The 22165-nt window shown below is 48.8% G+C and overlaps 2 protein-coding genes and 1 long non-coding RNA gene across 6 annotated transcripts in view; 1 reads left to right on the top strand and 2 right to left on the bottom strand.

Annotated features, from left to right (window-relative positions):
- Nucleotides 1-16738, bottom strand: part of NCOA1 (nuclear receptor coactivator 1) — a 143350-nt gene extending 126612 nt beyond the window's left edge. For 3 of the 4 annotated variants that reach the window (XM_038177354.2, XM_038177355.2, XM_027455451.3), the window contains exon 1: nt 16427-16737. The gene's annotated coding sequence lies outside the window, so the exon portion shown is untranslated. Of the gene's footprint in view, nt 1-16426 lie in introns of all 4 variants that reach the window. The other variant, XM_038177351.2, reaches the window with a different exon arrangement.
- A 200-nt stretch (nt 16739-16938) lies between these two features.
- On the top strand, nt 16939-22149 carry LOC140002278 (uncharacterized). The gene is made up of 3 exons (XR_011808646.1): nt 16939-17877; nt 18064-20657; nt 21206-22149. It is a non-coding gene; the product is annotated as an uncharacterized lncRNA (long non-coding RNA).
- The window catches only part of LOC119716509 (uncharacterized), a 24978-nt gene continuing 22964 nt past the window's right edge, over nt 20152-22165 (bottom strand). Inside the window, exon 13 of the transcript XR_011808635.1 lies at nt 20152-20281. The gene's annotated coding sequence lies outside the window, so the exon portion shown is untranslated. The remainder of the gene's footprint in view (nt 20282-22165) is intronic.

The raw sequence follows: 22165 nt of genomic DNA, 5'->3' as shown, positions 1-22165 counted from the left end.
CCGGGCTCCTCACGCTACGCGCTGTGGTTTCCTTTTGTTATTTTTCCAGCCTACTTCCGACAGCGACGCGAAAAAAGTTCCTCTGCACCCCCCCGCCCCAGGCTGAGATTGAACCATGTAAACATCAGGATGGTCTAACAGCTCGGTCTCACTTTCAAAAAAGGAAAAATTGCCTAAATTCAGAGATTTCGTTGCATCCCTTTGTCAATATATGCCTCCTTTTTTTTTTCTTTTTTAAATAGATGTTCATCGAGGAGCGGTTTAAGTGCTCAAAAATAAGCCAGGAGAAAAACTTGAAACTCATTTCAATCACACGTTGATAAAAAAAAAAGTCAACCCCTTTCTTCATCCGCTGAAAAGCAGTCATTTAGGCTGTCATCTCAGCGAGTGAATTAATTTTCTTAAGAGCAAGCGAGAAAATTAGAACGATTTAAGTCAGCACGGAGCGCCCAGCGAGCGCCTGCAGCGTTTCCCCGGGTTGTGCGTTGCACCCACCGCCCTTCCTTTGGGGGAAAAAGCTCGATCTCGTGGTGGAAGCGTCAAGGCAGGACACCTGCACACCCCAGGGGATGCGGGCACCGTCGGCAGGGTTGGGGTGAGACGAGGAGAAGGGTGTTTGAGCATCGCAGGTAGAGAACCACCGGCTGCGTGCTGCCGAGCTCCGTTTAGATGTCATTTGGGACACCCCAAAGCCAGATTTCACGAGGTTTTATTCCCCTGGGACTGACTGTGTTGCTGACAGGCTGAGAAACATCGTTTTCAGGTAAGGTTTCAATGCATTAGTCTGATTTTTAAACATCATTTTTAAATATCAGCTACCAGAGCCCTGCTTTATGCCATTTTAGGAACACCTTACGAAGAAAAGGTGTGAAAACTACCTTTGAGACAACCTTCAGGCTTTCCAAACCCTTTTTCTTTCCCAGCTAGTCACCCATTACCTTCTCAGTCCCTAACAAAGTCGGCAGGACGTAGACTTTGACCATCTGCAAACAAAACCCGTTCTGGGCAACGACGCACACGCTCTCACGCCTCCAGCCCACACTGGCAATTCATTCTCCCTCAAAAAGTTAGTGCAGAATTAACCCCCCCTGCCACCGGCATGGAGGGACACCCGAAATCTGCAGGCAATCCTGTAGGGAAGACGAGGTGAGGAGCACGGGGCTGTCCCTGAGAACATTTTGGGGTGTCGTGGCTCAGCACCACCAGCTGAGCATCCAGACCCCAAGGTGCTCCGTAGCCCTAACCCAACCCCGTACACCTTTTGGCTCTGGGGACTCTCACCAGTAGGGTTTTTCTGCCATCGAGGCTATCACAGCCATCAGGTTTTGTCTTTCAAAAGTGCTTGAAATGCAAAGAGATGGATTTTTTTTTTTCTTTACTGAAAAAAAAATCAGTGAAAGAATATTCTGCTGGAAACGCGTGAACCGGGTCATGGGAAAACGAACAGAAACTCAACGTCATTCAAACCATCTGAGAACACGATCTACGATCCCAAGTTATAAAAAAAAACATCCTGAGAAGTACAGACCTGTTTGTTGTATGATACGTGGCTATTTCCATTTTTTAACAGGTTCTTGGTCATCTCAAACAAGGCTGCGAGTGGTAGCGCTGCCGGCTCGTGCCAAATAAAGGGCTTCCAAGAGGCTTTCACCCAGAGATCAGGCTAAATGGGAAACAAGAAACCTCCACCTACATTAGACACAACAACAGCTGAAACTTTCACTGCACTAAGCCCTAAAAATTCCAGTTATGGCTTTAGCATTGCAATAGAAACAGGTAGGAACCGGCCCTGGCATCTCTGTGATTCCCCCGGGAGGGCTCTTCCAGCACCCATCGGCTCGGCCCCGTGCTCGGAGTTTAAAGATGCTTCCCACCCTCAAATCATCGCGGTCAACTTCCCAGCACGGTATCAGATACAAGAAATAAAATAAATTAAATAAATAAATCGTTTCCATCATTCTTTTAGACGTCATTTGCAAAAGAATAAGTTTGTCGCCGCTTTTGCGTAACACGTGCGCATCCATTACTTTGGGAGCAGAAATGTCATTTTAACCACTTCGAGCAGGAATTAGTCGATTCCAGAGATCCTAATAGGGCGTAATACCCTAAATGAATGTTGCCAAAACATTAAAAAAAAAAAAAAAGAAAAAAAAAAAAACAAAAAACAGATGGACACCACGTGCATCTGTTGGAAGCAAACGCAACCTTGCCCGGGATAAAAATCTTCATAAACAAAAAAAATAAATAAAGCCCCGCATATTTTTAGCTTGACTAAGAGGATTAGGCGAGGGCTTTATGAAGACATTTACACCAGCGCTGACAAACGACACGGGAGCAGCAGACCTGCCCACGGTAACTACAGCACGCAGCAGCCTTTCCTCCGGGACCTGCAAAAATTCAGGCTCCGTGGGTCGGATGCTGCTCGTGTCCATCCCAAAATGAGGGTGCTGGAAAGCCCCAGTGCCACGGCGAGCTGTCCTTGCTGAGGTTCCAGGTGGAAGCCCTCCTTCCCCAGCCCTCGTCTTCTTGATAAATTCATGCCCAAGCGCAAAACCCGATTTTCAAAGGATGCTAATTACTGGCAGCGTCTTAATAGCGTCATTAGAAACGAGAGCTCCCCGTCCATGCCAGGGATCGTGCCGGCATGCCAAGGGAAATTAACAGAGCTTTCCTCCATCAAAACAGGCATTTCTGCTTTAGGTAATGACAGCACCATTCAAGGGTTACAGCGCTTCTTTTTTCAAAGCATCGCTGCTAAACACACAGACCTCAATGAGCAGCAGAGATTTTTCTGTCTACACATTCACGTACCCACTTTTGGGGGGAATCGTTACGAAAAAGGCAATTCTGCTCAGCCACGACCTGCTCCACGGGGCCAACTTTGGATTTGAAGCTCCAGGATCTGACTGGGAAGGTCCGTTTGTGGTTCAAGCACGCACCAGAAAACCTCGGATCTATTTTCAGCTCTGCCATAAACATCCTCTAAGATCTTGAGCAAGTCCGGCTCGAGCAAATCAGGAAAAACTCTCTTCCTTTAGGATCTGAGAGTCGTTCTGCGATAAGAGTGAACCTCAGCACCCCCAAATAAACCAATGTACAGCATGGTTAGCTCAGTGTTCGCTTGGGTAGACAGCTTTATTTGCCTTAATTTTTGGGAAACAATCCCATTTAAGTGGATGAAGCCATTCCCAATCTAACGTCTTCTCATCACTCTTAAATAATTCAGCTTTTAAAGAAAAAAAAATGTATATTTTCAGATTTGATGGCTGAAACTTCTCGAGTTGGTTTGGACTTTTTTCTTTTTTGGTTGAAGGAGTGTTCTAGGGGGCAAAAAAATAAATGAGAACACAACAAATATCTCTTTAACAGCCCTTGAACGTCTACCAAGCTAAAACCCAAAAGACGTCAACAGCTGAATTTCCAGAGCTGGCCTTGAACTCGTAGGGCCTTTATTCTACCGAACAGAAATTGCGGTGCTTTCGCATCTCACAAGAGATACTAAAGGTAAATTCAACTCAACGTAGTGACTGCCAAGCTCAAGATCCCCGAGCTGCAAGGACGGGAGAAAAAACAATGGAGCAATTCAGAGAATTTCAGATTCAGAGCAACAGCTTGAGCGTGAGCCCGTGCAGCGAGCGAGGGCAGGAAACAAAAGCGAGCCATTGACCAAGGCTCGTGCCATCCTTCTGCTTCCTTCTTCATCCTTCTACGTCCTTCCTTCTTCATCCTTCTACTTCTACGTACCTTCCTACTACTCCTAGTAGGATAAATGTCCTTACCTTACAATAAAACCAATCCACACCGGTGTTTACAGCTACCAAGGAGTGGCTGCCCGTAGAGGCAACAGCTCGGGCATTTCGGCACTGGGAAGGCAGGAAGATTATTTAGGCAACGTTTTTTATGGACATCCTTAAATATTTAGAAGTCTCTGCCACGGCTGTAAATTACTCATCTGGGACGGGCTGTAAGCGCGCGGGTGTTTAATAGATAGCACCGGCTTCCATAAATGAGGCTTGCATGAAAAATAGTTAATAACGCTCAAGTTGACTATTAAAATACTTCCCTGTACTTACGTAGCACATATTAAAGAAGTGGCTGGGTAGTAACTGAACAAACCCCCATGAAAACATAACGATAACACCAGATTTTATAATTACGTGGATACCGTGACGGCCGTATTTGCCCAGCTCTGCTGTGGAACACAATTCACCCAAAGCCATTGTCACAACAAAGGTCTAAATATTAAAATATTTCCTCAAAACTTCTGCTAAACCTTTGTGGCTGCATAAGATCCATGGCCCAAAGACTTATCCATGCTAACATCAAAGTGTAACTAGGACTGAAAAAGGAGAAAAATTTGTTAGAGAAAAAAAAAGGAAGGTGTTCGACCATTTTTCCTGATTTTTTTACTGCAAATATTCACTAGGTTGTTACTCAAATATTTAGCTCAACGCTTCATGCCTACGAAAACTGCTGATTTAATTGCAATTTGAAAGTCCTTAATGACAAGCTTGCTAGCAGCAAGCAAGGCTGCAGTCCCTACGTCCTTACGTGACATCTCCCAAGCGCACCACACCTCGCAACGAGGAGCATTTCAACTTAAAGGCAGCTGAAGACGGAAATTAAGCCCAATTTGGGTATGCCAACCCAAGAGGGATCAAGGTAAGCAAAAAGTAGACGGCGTATATTAATAGAGATTACACTTACGTGACTGAAAAAAAAAAGGTGTACCGAGCATCACGTTACAATATATTTTAGACTTATTACAAGAAATGACAAAGACACTTGAATCACGGCAGTCCCTCCCTAAGTAGCTTATTTGTTTGTTTAGTTCCAGGCACAATGGGAGCTTGGGCTAATTCAGGTTGCCTGTTACTACCTCATTATAAATACTAATTACTGCTATTACTTACTAACCGTTTATTTGGGTTAACCTATAATGCAAGCCAAGATGCCTTTTCAAGTCTATCTCAGAAGCTCAGCAGGAGCAATTGTGATTCCAAAGCGAGCGCGAAGACAGCGCTTTATAGACTTTCTCCTCCTCTCTAACGAGGGCTTGATTTTTAGGGAGAATCCACTCCTTTGATAGAAGGAAATAAAGAAGAAATCCATTTGAGCCCTTGTCCAGAGCAGTACGAGGATGGGCGATGGTGGTGCGAAGCCCAGCAGAGTGCTGGTGATGGGAGAAGGGGGAGGCGATTTCCACTCTTCCCCTTTTGAAAAAGCAAAGATTTTGCTCTAAGTTCCACTCAGCCGTGTTTTGCAGCTATGCTCCAAGTGCTTTGCCATCAGCTTATTAAGCCTCGATACAGGGAAGTGAGATACTTGTTAGTTTTTGTTAGGAGAAAAATCACAAAGGACGAGAAAATTACTTAATAAGCTGAAAAATCAGATTTGGAGGCATCTCAGAGCCACGAAACGTAAAATGTTCTTTATCAAATTGCGGCGTATCCTCCGTCTGAACACCAGCAGTCCCCACAGCTAGTTCAAACCCTCCCGTATTGACTCCGCAGATAATGTTTTAATAAGCCTTTTATCACTTCATAGCATAAATGACAGAAATAGGTATTAAAATTAGGTCCAGCAGCTCTACCCAGCAGTGAGAAGGAGGAAAAAAGAAAAAAAAAAACAGATAAATGGTTCTATAGACAGCAATATCTAGCGATTTCGATCCGGTTAGCTGTGTTTCTTTAGCAAATCTGTGCCCGTGCATTAGGCAGGCACATCTCTGAGTGACTCCGAGTCCACGCATACTAATTTTCTGCCACGGGAGAATTCGAATAGGTCACTTCAGAAAAGAAAGATAAGGGGTTTTCTTCTTTTTTTTTAAAATGAGGATGAGGTTCAAAACGGCCAGGTATCCAGAACTTGTGATGCATTGAAGGAGCCTGCGGAGATAAGGCTATTCATAACATTTTCAGGGACCTTGAACCGAAGACGTGGTAGCCTTACACAGCAAAGTAGGAAATGAGCCGGGAATAAACAAAGCTGGGTTTCAATACTCAGGGAGAAAAAAAAAAAAAGAAGAGAGAGAAAAAAAGAAAAAAAAGCCATTTCTGAAAACACAACGGGTTGCAGAAGAGGAGAAAGACCACCGCCAGTTTTGACAATCTCCTGTGAAACGGGAGGGACTGGAAGAGCTGAAGGCTCAGATGAGGATACAAATTTGCCTGATGCCTTTTTACCTACGTGATCAAACCCTTGCAGAGCATCTCAGTGCCTTCCCCTGGCTGTTTTCTACTTTTTTATTCCACCTCTGCCACACGGTGCTCTCCAGACCCCATTGCACAGAGTTCAATAACCCAACTGCTGCGTCGGGAGAGCGCTCCGGCCACCCCAGGAACTGAAAAACCTCTGCTAAAACGTGACAAAAAATTAAAATCCTTGACTTTGGACGTGTCTACGAGGCAAAACAGCACACTTCCAGTGCACCCTGCCACCGGTGCAGCAAAGCACAGGGCTCCTCTCAGCCCTGGTGGAAAGCCCATCCTATTTTCACAGCTCTTACTCTGCTCTTCGTGCTCGTATTCTCCAGCATGACCCTTCCTCGCTCGTCCTCTTTCATTATCTCCTCCTGATGGAGAAACAGAACAGCCTTTTCGAAATTTCCAGCACTTGGAAGACACGGCTCCCACTCATCGCACCAGAGCACACTTAATCCTACAGCCTGTTCACGTGGCTGAAGTTCCAGATCGCTCTTTTTTTTTCCCCTGCTAGGAGCACAAGGGCTACTTCCCTTCTGCAGAAATCCGCGTGGACGTTGAGAAATGCCTTCTATCTCCTCAAGTCATCTTCCGAAGGTGGAACCAACTTGCTGATTAAAGCCAGCTCGCAGCCCAGCACAATTCCCTGAATGATTTCACCAGCTGAGAACAATGGCTCGGTGATGAGCCGCATGCATCATTCTGTGGGTTAGCTGCGAACTCATTTAGTGCTCCAAATCTCATTAGAACTCGCTGATCAGGATGTAAAATACGAGCTTATCTCTGAACCGAAGCCTTTCAAACAGCTCGAACCCAACTCGGCTCCTCTGTCTTCAAGCAGTTCCTGCTCACTCCTCGCGCTCTGGGAGCCCTATCTGAAGAAATCTCGTAGCAAACCAATTAAGATTATATTGCCGTGGCAGATTAGGAGACTTAAACCGAAACCTACACGCAGGTACAAAGGTCAAACACCGCAGCTCCGTACCTCCCCACGGCAAGCTGGACGAGCCCGTGCCGATCTGGGAAATGGGAATATTTTCCTACCCCGTGGAGACGGCGCACTTTGCAAAAATCCCCAGCAGAGTGGACAGCAAGAGGCTTGTTCCCCACCAGCAGGAGCTCTCAAAGCTCCTAAATTTGCAGCAAGACAAGCCCAGGTTGCAGCAATGCTCTCGTCCTGTCAGTGCTATGCCACCAAGCACCAGACTGCAGCAACCCCTGGCAGGTTCAGCATCGAGGATCCCCCGGGCAGCAGGCTAAGGGGTGGCACAGAAGGAGGAAAATATTTCCAGGCTGGTATTTTTTGGGTTTAGGCTGGGATTTTTTGGGTTAGTTTTAATTTTTAATGGCTGTTCTGTGCATTTTCCCCTCGCACTTTAAACCTACCCCAATGAAACTTCAGCCTCGCTCAAGGAGATTCATTGAACCTGTTCCTACAAACCCCCGAAAGTTTATTTCCACGCCAAACAGATGAATTACCAACCGTAGGTATTTTCCAGCACCCGAAGGAAACCCAAGAGGAAAAGCACGCTTCTCGCTTTTAACACACCTCCTCAAAAAGCTTTCGGGGTTATTTGAACCGGTTTTCAAGAAGCCTGGGCTATCTCTGCGATCACAGATTCTGGGGCAAGCGTTCGAGCGCGGGCACCTCCTCGCACGCACGGCGACGAGCGAGCGGGCCTGCCCCACGTCGGGGAACTAAAGCCGCGGGGATTTTTTGGGAGGCCGTATCAGCAGCGACGTGTTTCTACTTTTTGCCTTCTCCCCCAGCAGATCTCCCCTGCTGCTGGTGGTGGGCCTGGGGAGGAGAAGGCTCCGGGGAGACCTCCCAGCGGCCTGCCCGGGCCTGAGGGGCTGCAGGAGAGCTGGGGAGGGACTCGGGGTCAGGGGTAGGGCCAGGACAAGGAGGGGAGTCTTTAAACTCAAAGTTGGGAGGCTTAGATTAGACATTAGGGAGAAATTCGTCACTAGGAGGGTGGTGGGGCCCTGGTGCAGGCAGCCCCCAGGAGCTGGGGGTGCCCCATCCCTGGCGGTGCCCAAGGCCAGGCTGGATGGGGCTGGGGGCAGGTGTCCCTATGGCAAGGGGATGCAATTTGATGATCTTTAAGGTCTGTCCCACCCCAAAACACTCCGGGATTCTGCGATTCCACAGCCCAAAATGAGAACCCCGCTGTCATCCCCACCCCACCCAAGCAGCACACCCCATCCTCCACCACCGAGGACACGAAGCCTGGCTCTCATCATCTCTCCTCCAGCACCCCCCAACCCCAAATCCCCACCACCCATCCTCACCCTCACTCCCCCCAGACACACAAATCAGGACAGGCTCCCCACAAGGGTCCCGCAAAACCAGGAGTTACCCCCTCCGTACCCCAAAACCGCCCCAATTTTGAGGTGTTCCCTGCTCCAGGAGCATCTGCAAGCTGCATTTTGGGAACCTCTCCAAAACGAAAGCCACGGGATGCCTGTCAGCAGGGCCACTTGTCAGCAACGCAGAGGTTGCCGAAGCCAAACCTCTTGAGGGCTGCTGGCAAACCCCAGGCAAGTTGCACCCAATTTAATAAATCCACGTACACAGCTCGAGTGGTCGAGCATTCCGGGTGCTCGAGAGTAACCTGTCAAGTGCCTTTTACCTTTCAGGAACACCCTGCTACTTGGGTAAATTATTAAATTTCGATGATTCTGTTTTATTCGCCTGGAAAATGGGAGCAAAACCCAGGATTTATTTATTTTTTTTGTCTTGCAGGGGCATTAGAAAATGTAGCCAGCGCACGTGCGACGCTCAGTTCATATCAAAAATTAACAGCACGAAGCAGCTCATCATCTAAAAACGTTAGAAGAAAATTAAGTAGGTTGCAAAAAAAACTGAGCACTAAAAATTATAGAGTAACAGATTTATGATCATCTGTGCAACCTTAATCCGTTCCACTTTGCTGGTCCAACCCATACAGTGAATAAGTCAGAGAATCTATGGAAAAATATCATGTGGCTACAAAATTATAATTACAGTTGCATCTGTTTTTCCTAACTTTAGAAACGTTCAGCTTTACAAACTAGATCGCTTTTTTTGTTTAAACTTCCCAGGTTTTGGTTCTAGTCTGCAATAACAAATTGTTTTGTTTTGTTTTTTATAAGCCGTATTTAAACATACTTCATCCACAGAAGTACCAGGAAACTCTATTAAATTATCACATTGTCACATCGAAACAGGCTTAATTAATACAATTTAGGTAGTTTATTTTTTTCATTTTCACTGAATTTGAAAAATAAACTAGATTAAGTTACACTTCCCATGGAGCTATTTTCCATACAGCAAGCTTTGTATATACTGTACGGTTTCCTTTTCCAACAACAATAAAAGTGCAAAATCGGGCCAAATGCTATTTTCAATGACATTTCTGAATTCATTAAAGCTTTTTCTTCTATTTACTTTGGGCCTTCAAAGGGATTATCGCCACTGCATCTTCAAAAAACAGAACTTGATGCCAACATCGTCGAGTCTGGGCAAACTGCTCTAAAGGTTAAGGACGTGACTATTAATCCAGCTGTCAGAGGTGCCGGGATAGCACGGCTTCCACTGCTTTTGGTGTGCAAAAAAAAGATTTGATTACAACAAAATATCAATCTACGAATGCAATTTCACACACCCAGAGAAAATTCACATATGAATATTTTTACTATGAAGAGTTAAGAGTAACCTCTATTGAAAAATAACCATGTGGACACTAGAATAAAGACGGGAGAGCACCAAGAAAGCCTGCAGACAGTACAAACACAAGCCTTAATTTAAATTAAAGCCTTCATATAAAAGAAAGCACGAGTTGCATGCTGCTGAGGCAGAGCTAGCTCAAGTCCTTGTTCCTACCCCAGGAGTCTCAGAGGTGTACGTACCGCGGTGCTTCACCACCAGCTCTCCCTTTTTCCGCGAACCAGCACCCTTATCATGACGTTTGGAGACACAAACGGGGATATTTTATACCTCGAATCCACTCCAGGAAATTCTACCTACCGACAATTAGGCTTCTGACTGATTACATCTCAATAAACACCGGGACTTTGCGCTCAGCTTCACCTAAGCTGAGATACAAGCACCTTGTAAACGCTCCAGTTTCACGCGTAACAGTTTCGGGCACGCAGCACTTCGCTATTAAATCTGAATTTAGGAGTCGTACGAGAACGCAGCACGGCTCCTACTGTAAACGTTTGTCCTGTAAATGTTTCCAGAGTGCCCAGTTATCATGCCTGAAATCCTAACGCGGCATCTCCCATCATTAAAACTCGCCTGCTCTCTGCCTCTCCGCTGAGCGCGTCGGGAGCACGGAAGAAAAGCCTGGGGAACTCATCCTGCTTGGAAATCTCCGCTCATAAAAGAGAAAGAAGCAGCCAGCTGTTTACAGAACGAGCCGTAAGACCCAGGACTCTCCTTGTCAGCAACCACGTCCGAGAAGCACAAGAAAGACAAAAAGGGGGTGAAGCTCCCACGCCCAGCCTACAACAGGTTGAACTCCGGCTTGTTTATTTCCAGGCACAATTTTTCCAGTATGATTTAAAAGAACTGGTCACAAGCATGTGTCAAACTCCTTTGCAGGTTAGTCAGACTTTTTTTAAACAAGAACTTCAAAGGCCGAGGCTTGAATAGCACTTCCAGTAAAAAGCTCATCTCTCAACTTCTTCAAGACCTTTGAAGTGTGTTGATAAAACTGGATGTAAAGGCTCAGATTAAGAGCAAAACACAGGCTCTGGGGGAGAGAAGAGAGGGCGGATCGGTTAGAAGTATGCTGTTTACAAGAAATAAGAAGAAAGAGAAGTTAAGGAGTCCAAGCTGTGAGATTTCTTGTGCGCTTTACACATGAATTTAATTGATTTAATGGTCTGAAAACTCCAGGGCTTTCCTCTCCTATTTCCTTCAATCCAGGAGTTATACAACGCCAACAGAAAAGGGGAAAAACGAGAGAAAAATATTTTCAGTTTTCATTTTTAAGCCCCGGGTGCGCGGTTTCACTGAAAAATTATAATATCAACTTTATTTTTTATTTATTATTGAAACAACGAGCACGACTCTGAGATCCCTGGACAGGGAATGGATCACTTTGCTGGGGATTGGAAGCTTTCCCTGCTCTTGGGGCCCTTATTTCCCAAAGCCAGCACAGGAGAAAACACTAATGTTAGGTGTGTAATGCTGTCAACACCTCCCCATTTGGAGGCCGTGCGATACCTTTCAAACTCAGAGCAGTGTTGTGATTCTAAACACATCCCTCTGTTCATAATCAAGGCCTGAGCTGCACGTCTGTAGGAAAGCTGCTGATTTGTTTGGTTTTGCAACAGTCCCTCGTCCCTCTTTTCATCCTAGGAATACAAGAACCAAGCCTTCTTGCCTCACCTGCCATGCTGCTTTATTTTTCGGGTCGTTGCGTGCTGCAAACCCAAAAGAAGGAGACCCTTGGAGTTTCAGATGTCAAATTGGAAAAGGAAAACAAAAACCGAATCCAAAGAAACCCGGTTCTCAGCTCGTTTCATGGCATATTCCATGACATATCGTTCAAAATAAACACAGAATACACATAAATAGCTCAAAAATAGACATTTTAATGATTTTTTTTGTTTCAAAATAGCTAGCTGCAGCATCAGCCTCGACTGGGACATTTCTGACACTTGTTTAGAGCAGGACCTGGTGCTTACGGATCCCTTTTTCCTCTGCAGAAGGGTGCCAACGCATCCCACAACCACTCCGCTCATCTGTGGAAGCTGTAAGCTGACAATTTATAGATCTTTAGAGCAAAATATGGGTACCGGAGAGTTCACTCACCAAGGCAAGCCAGCAAATTGTTGACTTAGATGTTGCCTGCGCTGTTTTCATTTCCTAGATCACCTTCCTGCAGCTCTGACTCGCATCTAAGACAAGGCAAACCTCAGCGTGGACACGCTGGTTTAAAATTGACCACCAGGACAGCCTGCCTCAGCTCACAGAACAAACTAAACCGGGTTTCAAGAGGTTTAGGAGCATCCACACAAAGATTTAGCCACGCTGCTTTACAAACCTACCTCGTTTGGGCACGGCGACCTTGTCGGGGCAGCACCTCCATTCCAAGCGCATCCAAGGTCCAGCCCCAAAACCACATCCTGACTTTTTCCAACTCCCCCGAGGGCACCCTAAGGGAAACGTCCCACTGCTCCTGGTGCCGAGATATGCTGGGCTTGCTTCCCAAGCAACTGGGTCAACCGCACGAGAGCCTACCTGTCTTTCAGGGGAGCGAGGAGGAAAAGCATCGCAGGACGATCAGCGCAGAAGCTATCGAGCCTGCATTCTCCCCGCAGAGCGCGTTGGCTCTAGCCCAAAGCCAAGCGAAGCCTAGTTTCTAACCTACATTCCCCGTCAGGTAAATTAGTTCAGGCTTACAGAACCTCCAAACCAGTTCAGCAGATCTGCCTTTTGTAAATGACAGGGGCGCAGGCAAACCATGCAGCGCTGACACATCCTCGATGCTCAGGCCGGGGCTCGGAAGCCTCCGAGCGCTTTAGGTTGGAAGCTTTTGGTGTGGGATGGCATTTCGGGTGGTCATCATCCCACGGGGACGCTGCTGTCGTGGTACAAACCTGTTCTGAGCCAGCCCGACTCTCACCCGCCAGGCTCTGGGTGCAAAATTTGACGGTGCTCACAAGTGAGCCTGAATTTTTAACATCACAGCTACAGACAAACGAATTATTTCGGGTCCTGCTGCATCAAGGGGAGAGGTTAAAGGCTCCCTGGCTGCTCTCAGACACTCCCTGCGACACCTCTGCCCTGCCAGCAGAGCCACTCGTGCGAATCCTCCCCAGCCCAAGGAGCTGGATGAGCTCAAACAGCACCAGGGGCTCGCACATCACCGCCTCCTGCCCCTTTTCCTGCACCACCCCTGGCGGATCTACGACGAGCACCGGTGTTTGCTTCCCAGCGGGCCATAAAGCACTCTTCTGCTGCAATATTATCTAAAACGAAACCAAAACACTCAAAATTTAGGCTGCTGTGCCTCCCGTCCTGCTGCCCAGCACCATCCAGTTGCTTCCCCATCGCAGCTCTGCTCCTCCACCTCTTGCCTTTGGCTCAGACTTAAAGTTTTTGGATGCGGCGTCCACTTTTCCTCTATTTTTCCATCGATCCTACCCCACTGCAAACCCGGACCAGGATTCCCAGGTGCTGCAGCAATCCAAATAGCATATAACCATATAACCACCAATAAAAATCACTTGTTTGCATCTGCCAACAATTAAAGCCTGTATATACAGAAGGGGTGGCCGCATGCTACCGGGTATTACACGCTGCCTCGGCCCTTCAGCAATACCTCGTTAAAATATTTCCCTGCAACTCCGGGACATTCCTGCCCCAAACCCTGTCTTTAAAGGAAGAATCTAACTTTAAAACCCCCCCTTTTTTTTTTTTTTTAATTCCTCCCCTTTGATCAAGGAGATAAGAACCACGCTTCAAAGAAACGCAGTCAACCGAGCAAAACAAGAAGAACTTGTAGCATAAATAGTTTCCTTCTACAAAATATACTCTTTTTTTTTTTTTTAACCGGCAAACTATTTATGCAGGAGCCGGGATATTTTTAGCAGCGGCGCTCACACCTTCGTTTCTGACAACCCCTGCAAAGGCTCATGCAAATTACCCCCCCCCCCTCAGATTAGCGAGCGCCGAGGTGCTGATCTCCAGCAGATCTGTTGGCTGAAAATATTCTCCTGAGCGGCGTTTGTCAGCAGCCCACCCAACAACCGTGGCGAGAGCCCACAGGAAAGTCAACAGAGGGCACATGCTCCCCGACGCGGACTTTTACAACGTGAGAATGACACTGACACTACTCCAATAAATCTAGAGTGGAAGTGGATGACTAATTACGGGAATTAGTCATGCAATTGTGAGCATGTGTCTCAGCATTATCGGAGGGCACGGCTCAGGGAAAACATGAGCACCGAAATCAAAGTCAACCACTAGCGAGGAAGAAGCCAAGGCCTCCTCCTCGCCTCCCCCAACGCGAGGCTCCCCCCCCCTCCCTGCTCCCTATTTGTTTTGGAAGCGGGGATTTGCGCTGCCATATTGTTTGGCAACACGTTTCGAACGCCAGATACCCATCTTGAGCAAATAAGTTGAGATTTAACATTTCATCATGCCCATCGGCTGCGAGCCAGGTAGAGCGCTGCCAGAGCTACTACTGTTTATTATCTACCATCGAGAGCTGTTTGTCCCCTTAAGTGGCAACTTGAACTTTAATCATTTCCACCAAACAGCCCTCCGGAGTGGGAACGCTTCACCACTTCCCCAGAAAATCTAGCTTTGCACCCAGCTTTTCCTTCTTTTCCACGTTTCTCACCCCGCTGCTGTGCCAGAGGCCTTGGTTCATCGCTGTACGTGCATCACGCGCCGCAGCCAGTACCGTATCCAACGTTTTCAAAACTTTATCTAAAAGCAAGCGATGTTTAGAGCACGGGGACACTTACTGAAGTTATACAGGCAGAGAAACACAGCCTCCAAAGTGCAGTGGGACAGCACGTCTCTAAAAGAGGCGACGAAACACCTTTTTTCTCCATATACATTGAGCACCTTGCACCTACAACTCGCCAGGTACACCCCTCTTCCATTCATCGATATAAATACACACGCAAATATTGCACGCACGGGCGTATATATGGATATCCTGCCAGCCCACACAACCCAGGGCTTTTTTTTTCTTTTTTTTTTTTTTTTTTTTTTTTAAAAGGCTGAACCAGCAACACAAAGAATCCGAGCCCCGAGACAAGGCGAAGGAACGTGCAAGCACCACCCACACCCGGGTCCGAATTTCCAGCTCCAATATCCTTTGCTGTGTCACTCTTTTTTTTTTTTTTTTTTTTTGGCTATGCCCTATTTGGGCAGCGAAAATTCGGCATCTCCTGGCTCCCAGGGGGCCGAAAGAGCAGCCCAAAGGGAAGGAGCCCCCCACACGCACCTTTTCGCCCCCAAAAAAAGGGTGATTTTGGGGGGGGGGTGAATCCAGGAGAGCATCTGCGAGCCAGCGCGGCCGTGACCCACTTCTCGGCCGCCGAAAGGTCAAAGCGCACCTAGGAAACTGGAGGCTCTCGGCGCCTCCGCCAGCCTCCCTCGGAAGGAAACGGCTTTTCCGCCACCGATTTCCGACGGCCGAATGTCAAATATCCCCCCCCTACCCCCCCCCCAGACCCCAAACCCAGCAGAGATTTTGGGAACCTGCTGCGGGAGGCGATCGAGGGGGGGAGGTTTGAGGGGCACGGCAGAGGGTGATGGGCACCCAAAGTCACTGCCTGCCTTTAAGGGGGGGGTGTCGGCCATTCCCCCCAAAACCCAGCACGCCACAGCAGACCTGTTTCAGCCCGAAATCACCCCAAAACCCCCCCTGATACCTCCGAACCACCTCCAGCCTCCCCCAACCCCCCCCAAAAAAACCCTGGCGGCGCCCAACTCCCTCACCCAAAAAACCCTCTGGAGGGAGGGGGGGGGGGGAGACCAGCCTCTGGGGGGGGACAGCCTCAATTTTGGGGGGTAAAGGAGGAAATTTGGGAAATTTGGGGCTGGGGGGGGGGAATTGAGGAGGATGCGGCGGGCGAACAAAGAGCTGTCACCGCCAGCAGCGCCGCCGAGGCCTCCCCAAAGGGGGGGGTCCGAGGTTCACCCCCATCCCCGTGTCCCCCCCCCCCCCCCAAAAAAAAAGAGGCCGGCGCCCTCCTTTTCCCTTCAGCCATCTTTCCCCGGGACGTGGAAATTAGGAGGGCTCGAAAACTGCTCCTCCACTTTATTTTCCTCAACTTTTAGCATTAAATCTTCCAAAAAAGAAAGGAAAGGGGGGGAGGTGGATGAAGGGGAAAGGGGGGGGGAGGCTCGCTGCCTCACAACCCCCCCCCCCTTGTGGTATATCGGCCCCCACAGCCGCCATAGCAGCCCTGTAGGGGGGGGTGTGCAGGGGGGAGGCCGTGCCTCCACCATCCTCCCCCTCTTCTTCTCCCCCCCCCAGCCATGACAGCTGCCTGGGGGGAGGCTCCCGAAGGGGCAGTCCCTGGAGTGTGTGTGTGTGTAAATTTGTGTCCCCCCCCCCCCTCAACCCCAAATCCCGGCCTCCAGCCGGACACACCCCCGCCTGCGCGGCGGGGCAGCGGCGTGCCCCGGCCTCCCTCCCTCCCTTCTTCTTCTTCTCCCTCCTTCTCCTTCTCCCTCCTCCTTCCCTCTTGCCGCCCCCACTCACCTGCCCGCCCGGCTGACAGCAGCCTCCGGCCTCTCTCTTCCCCCACCACCGCCACCCCCGCCGGTCGCTCAAGGCGACAGCGACTCCCCCGGCCGAGACGGCGGGGGCGGCCCCGGGGAAGGGGAGGCTGCGGCTCTTCGGCTGAGAGGAGGACGACGAGGAGGAATTATGGAGGGAAGGGAACGGAGGCTGGCTTGTTGCTGGGGGCCCCGCTTCCCCCCGCTTAGCGCGGGGCTCCCGGCCACCCGGGGCCCCTTGCCTCGGCGGCGCGGTGGAGGCTGCGGGGCTCCGCCGCTCGCTCAGCCCTCCCGGCGGGACGGGGCGGAGCTGGGCATGGAGGACGAGGGGGGTGGCGTCGCTGGAAGCCGCCTCCTTCTCCTCCTTTCTCCTCCTCCTCCTCCTCCTCCTCCTCCCTCAGCCGCCATCTTGGCGCCCCCCCCAGCCCCATGGCGCCGAGGCGCCCCTGGGCTGAGGGAAGGGGGTGAGGGGGGAGCCGGGCGCCATCTTAGCAGCGGGCATGGCGCTGAGGGGCTGAGCCCCGCTCTGTGTGTGCCTCAGGTGTTTCGCTACCTCCGTCTGCCCCGCCACCACAAACCATCTTTATGTCTTTAGTAGCACAAAGCTCAACCACTTCATCCTCCACACGCCCTCCCAGCCCAGCCTCATCCTCCGTTAACTCCCCACAGAGCCCCATGGAGGCTTTCACCTCCCTCCTGCTCGCCAGCATGGTGCCACGAGTCGCCCGCCAGCTTCGCTTTCCCCATCTTCATCCCCTGCTTCAAGGACGAGCTGATGGCCGCCCTACGTCTTGAGTTAGCCTTGCTCTCCTCTGAGGCGCCGAAATACCTCTATTTTCGCTTGGCACTGAAATAAAAAGTTTAGTGAGGGGTCCGGGCTGACAGGCAGCCCCGCGCAGACCTCCCCGCGCTCAGTCTCATCTGAAGCATTTTTTTTCTGCTGTTTCCACCTCAAAGTGCTGCAAGTGGAACAGCCGCAATTGCTCCATCAACTGTTCCCTCGCATCCTGGCTGCGCGGTGTTACATTATTCATCGTCTCTGTGGAGCTGCGAAATCCCCAAACACCTTCCGTGTCACGAGGCAAAACAACTCAATGGGCTGAATGGTTAAAATAAACCAGAGCTTCAGGTGGCTCGTTTTCCTCCGTGGGGGCTCTTTATTCCCCGGGGCCTTGAAGAGTGCGTTTGTTACAACCAAACAAATTGGCCTTGAAAGGCCCAGTCAAACACACGAGATCGCAAATCCACCCGGCGTAGTCACCCCCATCGACGTCTGATCCGGATTTCGGCTTCTTTTCGGGGGGACCCACGCGGTTACCTCGGAGCTTTTCTGCTTCCCAAGGGGAAAACCCCCGTGCAGGCGTGCATTTCATAACTGCCTCATTATCTCCTGAACAGGATGGGCAGGCTGAGCCTGAATTAACTCTTTGGAAGGTAAAGGGCCAGGGGACATTGATTGTGTTCGTTGTTTTCCCTCATTTGGGCATCAAGAGGACTTTTTCTGGGCTAATTCATACCAGAATGGCTATCTGCAGGTCTATTTGTATCTAAAATGCTATGTATTTTGTCCACCTTAAGCTAGGCAAGTGATTCATGATTTATTTTTTATTTTTTTTAAAGGATTTCAGGCCTGTACGTGTCCATGAAAGCACTGAAACGAGTGGGAAAACGCTGAAGAAAAACACAAAGCGAAGTAGCGACCCGTGATGGTGCACCCAGGCCGAATTCCCTGCGGCAGAGCCCACGCTGCCTGCGAGGTGACGAGGGAATATTCCTGATTCCTCTTTAATTGCATACTTCGCAGGGGCTGAGGCAACGCTCGCTGCCGCTGCATGCTGCTGCATGACCCCTTGTTGCAACACATCTCAGTGGAAGTGCTACCAGATTCCTCCTGCTCCTGCTGCCTCCCTGACAGCAGCAGGGGGAAGGAAGCCGGGTAAAAGTCCCTGGCTTTTTCCTCAATCGCCAGCTCGCCACTGCCTCTGCAGGCTGTGCCCACTTTGCTTTTACTCCGGCGGAAAACGCTCAGCCTTCAGGACTAAACACCAAGCCGTAGAGCTTGGTGTTAGAATATTCCCCTCCGTGAATTCCTCCGGAGGAAGGGATATATGAGCTAATCGCAGGCAGTCGGGGCGTTTCGAAAGTTTGCCGTGATATTAACGCTGAGGAGTATAAAGCCATTTTTATTACTTTAATCTGCAAGTTAATTTTTAAATGGAATGCGGGTATAAACAATGCCATTTTTAAGTACATTACGGCGCTGTCAGGCTGTGACAATTTAAATGAATGAGACTTCAAAACGTATTATGGAAAGGATTAAATGTCTCATTGAAATACACATGGCAAAAATGAAATCCATCAGTAGGATGAAATTATATTAAAACTTCCTAGAATTAAATCCGAAACAAAGGCCTCCCCTACCAGGTAAGTGAGACTGCCTTGGGTGAGGCTTTATCTGAGAGCAGTTTTAATTTCCAACTGACTGCAAACGACAAATAATTCGCTCTTGTTAGATCTTTCCAGCCCAAGCACTTTGTAAAACAAGATGATATGATTATCTTCGTGTTACATTTACACAGCAGCGTTTAGGAGGTTGAAGTGGAGGTCAAGCAACAAGTGAGCAGTGGAATCGCCAACCAAACCAGCGCCGAGGTTTTCTGCTTGCCGTGTCCCTCTGCGTTACGCTGTCACCAGCAGCCTCTTTTTCCATACAATTCGCTTGGACTAAAGTCCATTTTCGGGCTTTATTTCAGTTTACAAAGCAGGCTATTTTAAGAGTTTCTTGTAAGTCACAAGCAGCCACCGTACAGTCGTTAACCCAAGAAGGTAACTTTAATCGTGGGGAGTTGAAAAGCTTCTTGGCCAAATTCAGCGCTGTAATAAGTAATAAATATTTTCTTTGATGATGGTTTTGCAAGCATTTAGGGCGAGCATGGTTCTTTAGAGCTCTGCATATTCTCTAAATATGAACTTGATTCTCTTTCATGCTGAGCCCCTGATGCGTGCAGAGCTCCCCCCTTACTACCAACTTGCTTATTCACTAAAAATGCAGCAGAAATGGTAAAATCGGTCCAAGTGGGGGCTGAACAAGAACGCTGGGTGTGGCAGCAGCAGGAACAAATGGCAGAAGGCTACAAGAGTGCTATTTGGTGATGGCATCTGGGCCAGCAGGTCGCAGCGATTGCAGCGTGGGTGTAGCTGCGGGGAGCCTGGCGACCTGGGGCAGGTGTCCCCATGGGGTAAAACATTGCTATCAGCTCCTAAAATATGGTAAAAGCTCACATGTGAAAGGAGAACCGAGAGCTGAGGATGAATTTCCAGCTCATTGCAAGATGAGGCAGAGCCCCAGGCACAAACACTTCGGTGCCTGGGCACCACTTGGTGCCTCTGAGCACCTGGGTACAAAAATATGACCGAAACCAGCTTTGTTTCAAGTTCTCTCCCCCCTTCCAAGGTCTCAGGTGCAGGTGTGCTGTGTATTTACCGCAACGTTGGGCCACGGTTTCCTGTGTGGCAGCCTTTTTGCTGGCGTTCGAGACCTCCACGGGGCACGAAGCTTTGGCTTTCTACCCGGCGGCGCACGCGTTGCGCTGAGCACCGAGAGCGGGACGCTTTCAGCACCCTGCTGGAACACCATTTCCATACCTCTGAAATTAAACAACCTCACAGCTGTGCCAAGACGAATGCCCAGCCTCGTGGAGGTGAATGAATGGTTTCACATCCAACCCGTGCCAGCCGATGCGAGCGCCGTGCCCTGGCTGCAGAGCTCCGGAGAGGAAATCCTTGCCCGGGATGGGATGGGATGGTTGGTGGAAGCAGCCCCGCTCGCTGGGGAAGCCTTAATGAAAAGCAGCTCATCAGCACTTACGTAACCTAATGATAATCCGGCTCAGGCCGGGCAATGCTTAAAGCCACAGCGTCTCTCTGCCGTGACCTATTTTACGCTCGATGCAAGGGCAGCAGCGTGCGGTTCGTAACTTTGCCGGGGTTTTTATTGCCTGCCGGGAGCGAAGCCCCACACACAAACGTTTCCCCTGCCTTCCCGGCTGCTTAAGGACCCGTTTTGGGTTCCTTGGTGGCTTTTTATGGTATCGGCTCCGAGCGCAAGCACAGCAGAGAGCAAATTGTAAACAGTTTGGAGGAAAACACTTCGTGTCCTGCAGGAAGCTCGGCGTACTTCAAGCTCAGCTTCAGAAGCTGCCCGGGGTCCGGGGGTATGTTGCAAAGCGCTTCTTCTGCCATGCCGAGCCACACAGAAAGCTTTTGTGTTTTTATTAGCCCTCACAGAACAAAAATGTATGCTTCCACATTCCAGGCTCATAATTACATTTGACTTAAGAAATTCATTAGGACGGCGCTGGCATAACTCGAACTCGTACAAGTGGCCAGCTCCCTGCGATCTTTTTTTTTTTTTTTTTTTTTTTACCTCTCCATCTACAGAAACATCAAGAGGAGATTAAATGCAGAGATGTTGATTCAGATCTCAGCGTTTAATCTGACCACAGATGGTGTCAAAGAGGGACAGCCGTGCAAAATAGCGACAGATTTTTTCCTAAACAATCGCTTTTTTTGTTTAATAAAGACAGAGAACGAGGCACCAAAATTAAAATATAGAGGAAATCTGTTGCCTACGGTTCCTCTCCCAGAGAGCTCTGAAGCGTTATGAATGGGCCGATTGCTGTTAATGATTAATAACGTGTTTATATTTATGTACTTAACTGAAGTTATTATTGTAACTGTTATTAATTGCTATCTTTAACAGGGTAAATATGCCATTCTTCATGACACCGGACAACTTAATGACACAGCTGGTCACCAAAAGGAGGCTGTAACATCGTGCTAAGCAGAAGAAATACTGCCTGTTCCGTGGAGGTACGCTCATTTTACAAGACACGCTTACACAGAACCTCGTTGGTTTGAAATCAGCGATGCCAAGACCGTATATTTGCTACCACAAGGAACACCAGGCTTTGCAAAAATTTACTACCGGGAGTAGCACTTAATGCTGATGGATTCCTGGAGCAGATTGTGTGGATCCCCCCTCTCTTACGGCTCGAAAGTTTGCTCGAGCTCGTTAGGAGTGGTTTGGAAAAGCCAAATTTTGATGCCTAACATTAGGCAGCTGAAGGTCAGAAATGAAATTACTTTGAAAAAGGTTTACAAAACTTCGCGTCGCTGGACGTATTACATGACATTTAGAAAAAGAATGATAATGAAGAAAAAAAAATTGTGGTGATCGTGTTTGTTGACATTTGAAACATTTGAAACATCTCCCCGTGGAGCTTGCAACCCAAACACGGCCGCGTTGTGCTAGCCTTTAAGAAACAGAAAGTGGAACTAAAGGAAATTTATTAAAATAGTGTGGCTGATTATACACTCTAAAGGGAAATCAAGTAACCTCATTTCCTTATCTCATCTGAGCAAAAGGCTAAAAAAAGGGGGTGGGGAAATGCACTTTTTTCGGTTTTAGTCATCTCAAGTATTACTAATCACAGAAGTACAGCGTAATTTGAAGTGCATTTCAATACGCTTCCGAGCCCTTTAAAGTAGACTTCTGAAATCAGAGGCTAAGGTGGTGTTGCTCATTGATTAAGGGGTAAGGGGCAAGGGCTAAAGAGCTCCTTTCAGCCCGGTGCAGGCACCAGGTCCCGCAGAGCTGTGCAGGATCAGGCCAGGTAGGTGTCAGCACCAACATTATGCAGTTCTCAGCAGGCAATCTTTA

Source organism: Anas platyrhynchos, chromosome 3 (assembly GCF_047663525.1).
Source record: "Anas platyrhynchos isolate ZD024472 breed Pekin duck chromosome 3, IASCAAS_PekinDuck_T2T, whole genome shotgun sequence".
Taxonomy (NCBI): domain Eukaryota; kingdom Metazoa; phylum Chordata; class Aves; order Anseriformes; family Anatidae; genus Anas; species Anas platyrhynchos.
This window is presented reverse-complemented; position numbering and strand designations above follow the sequence as displayed.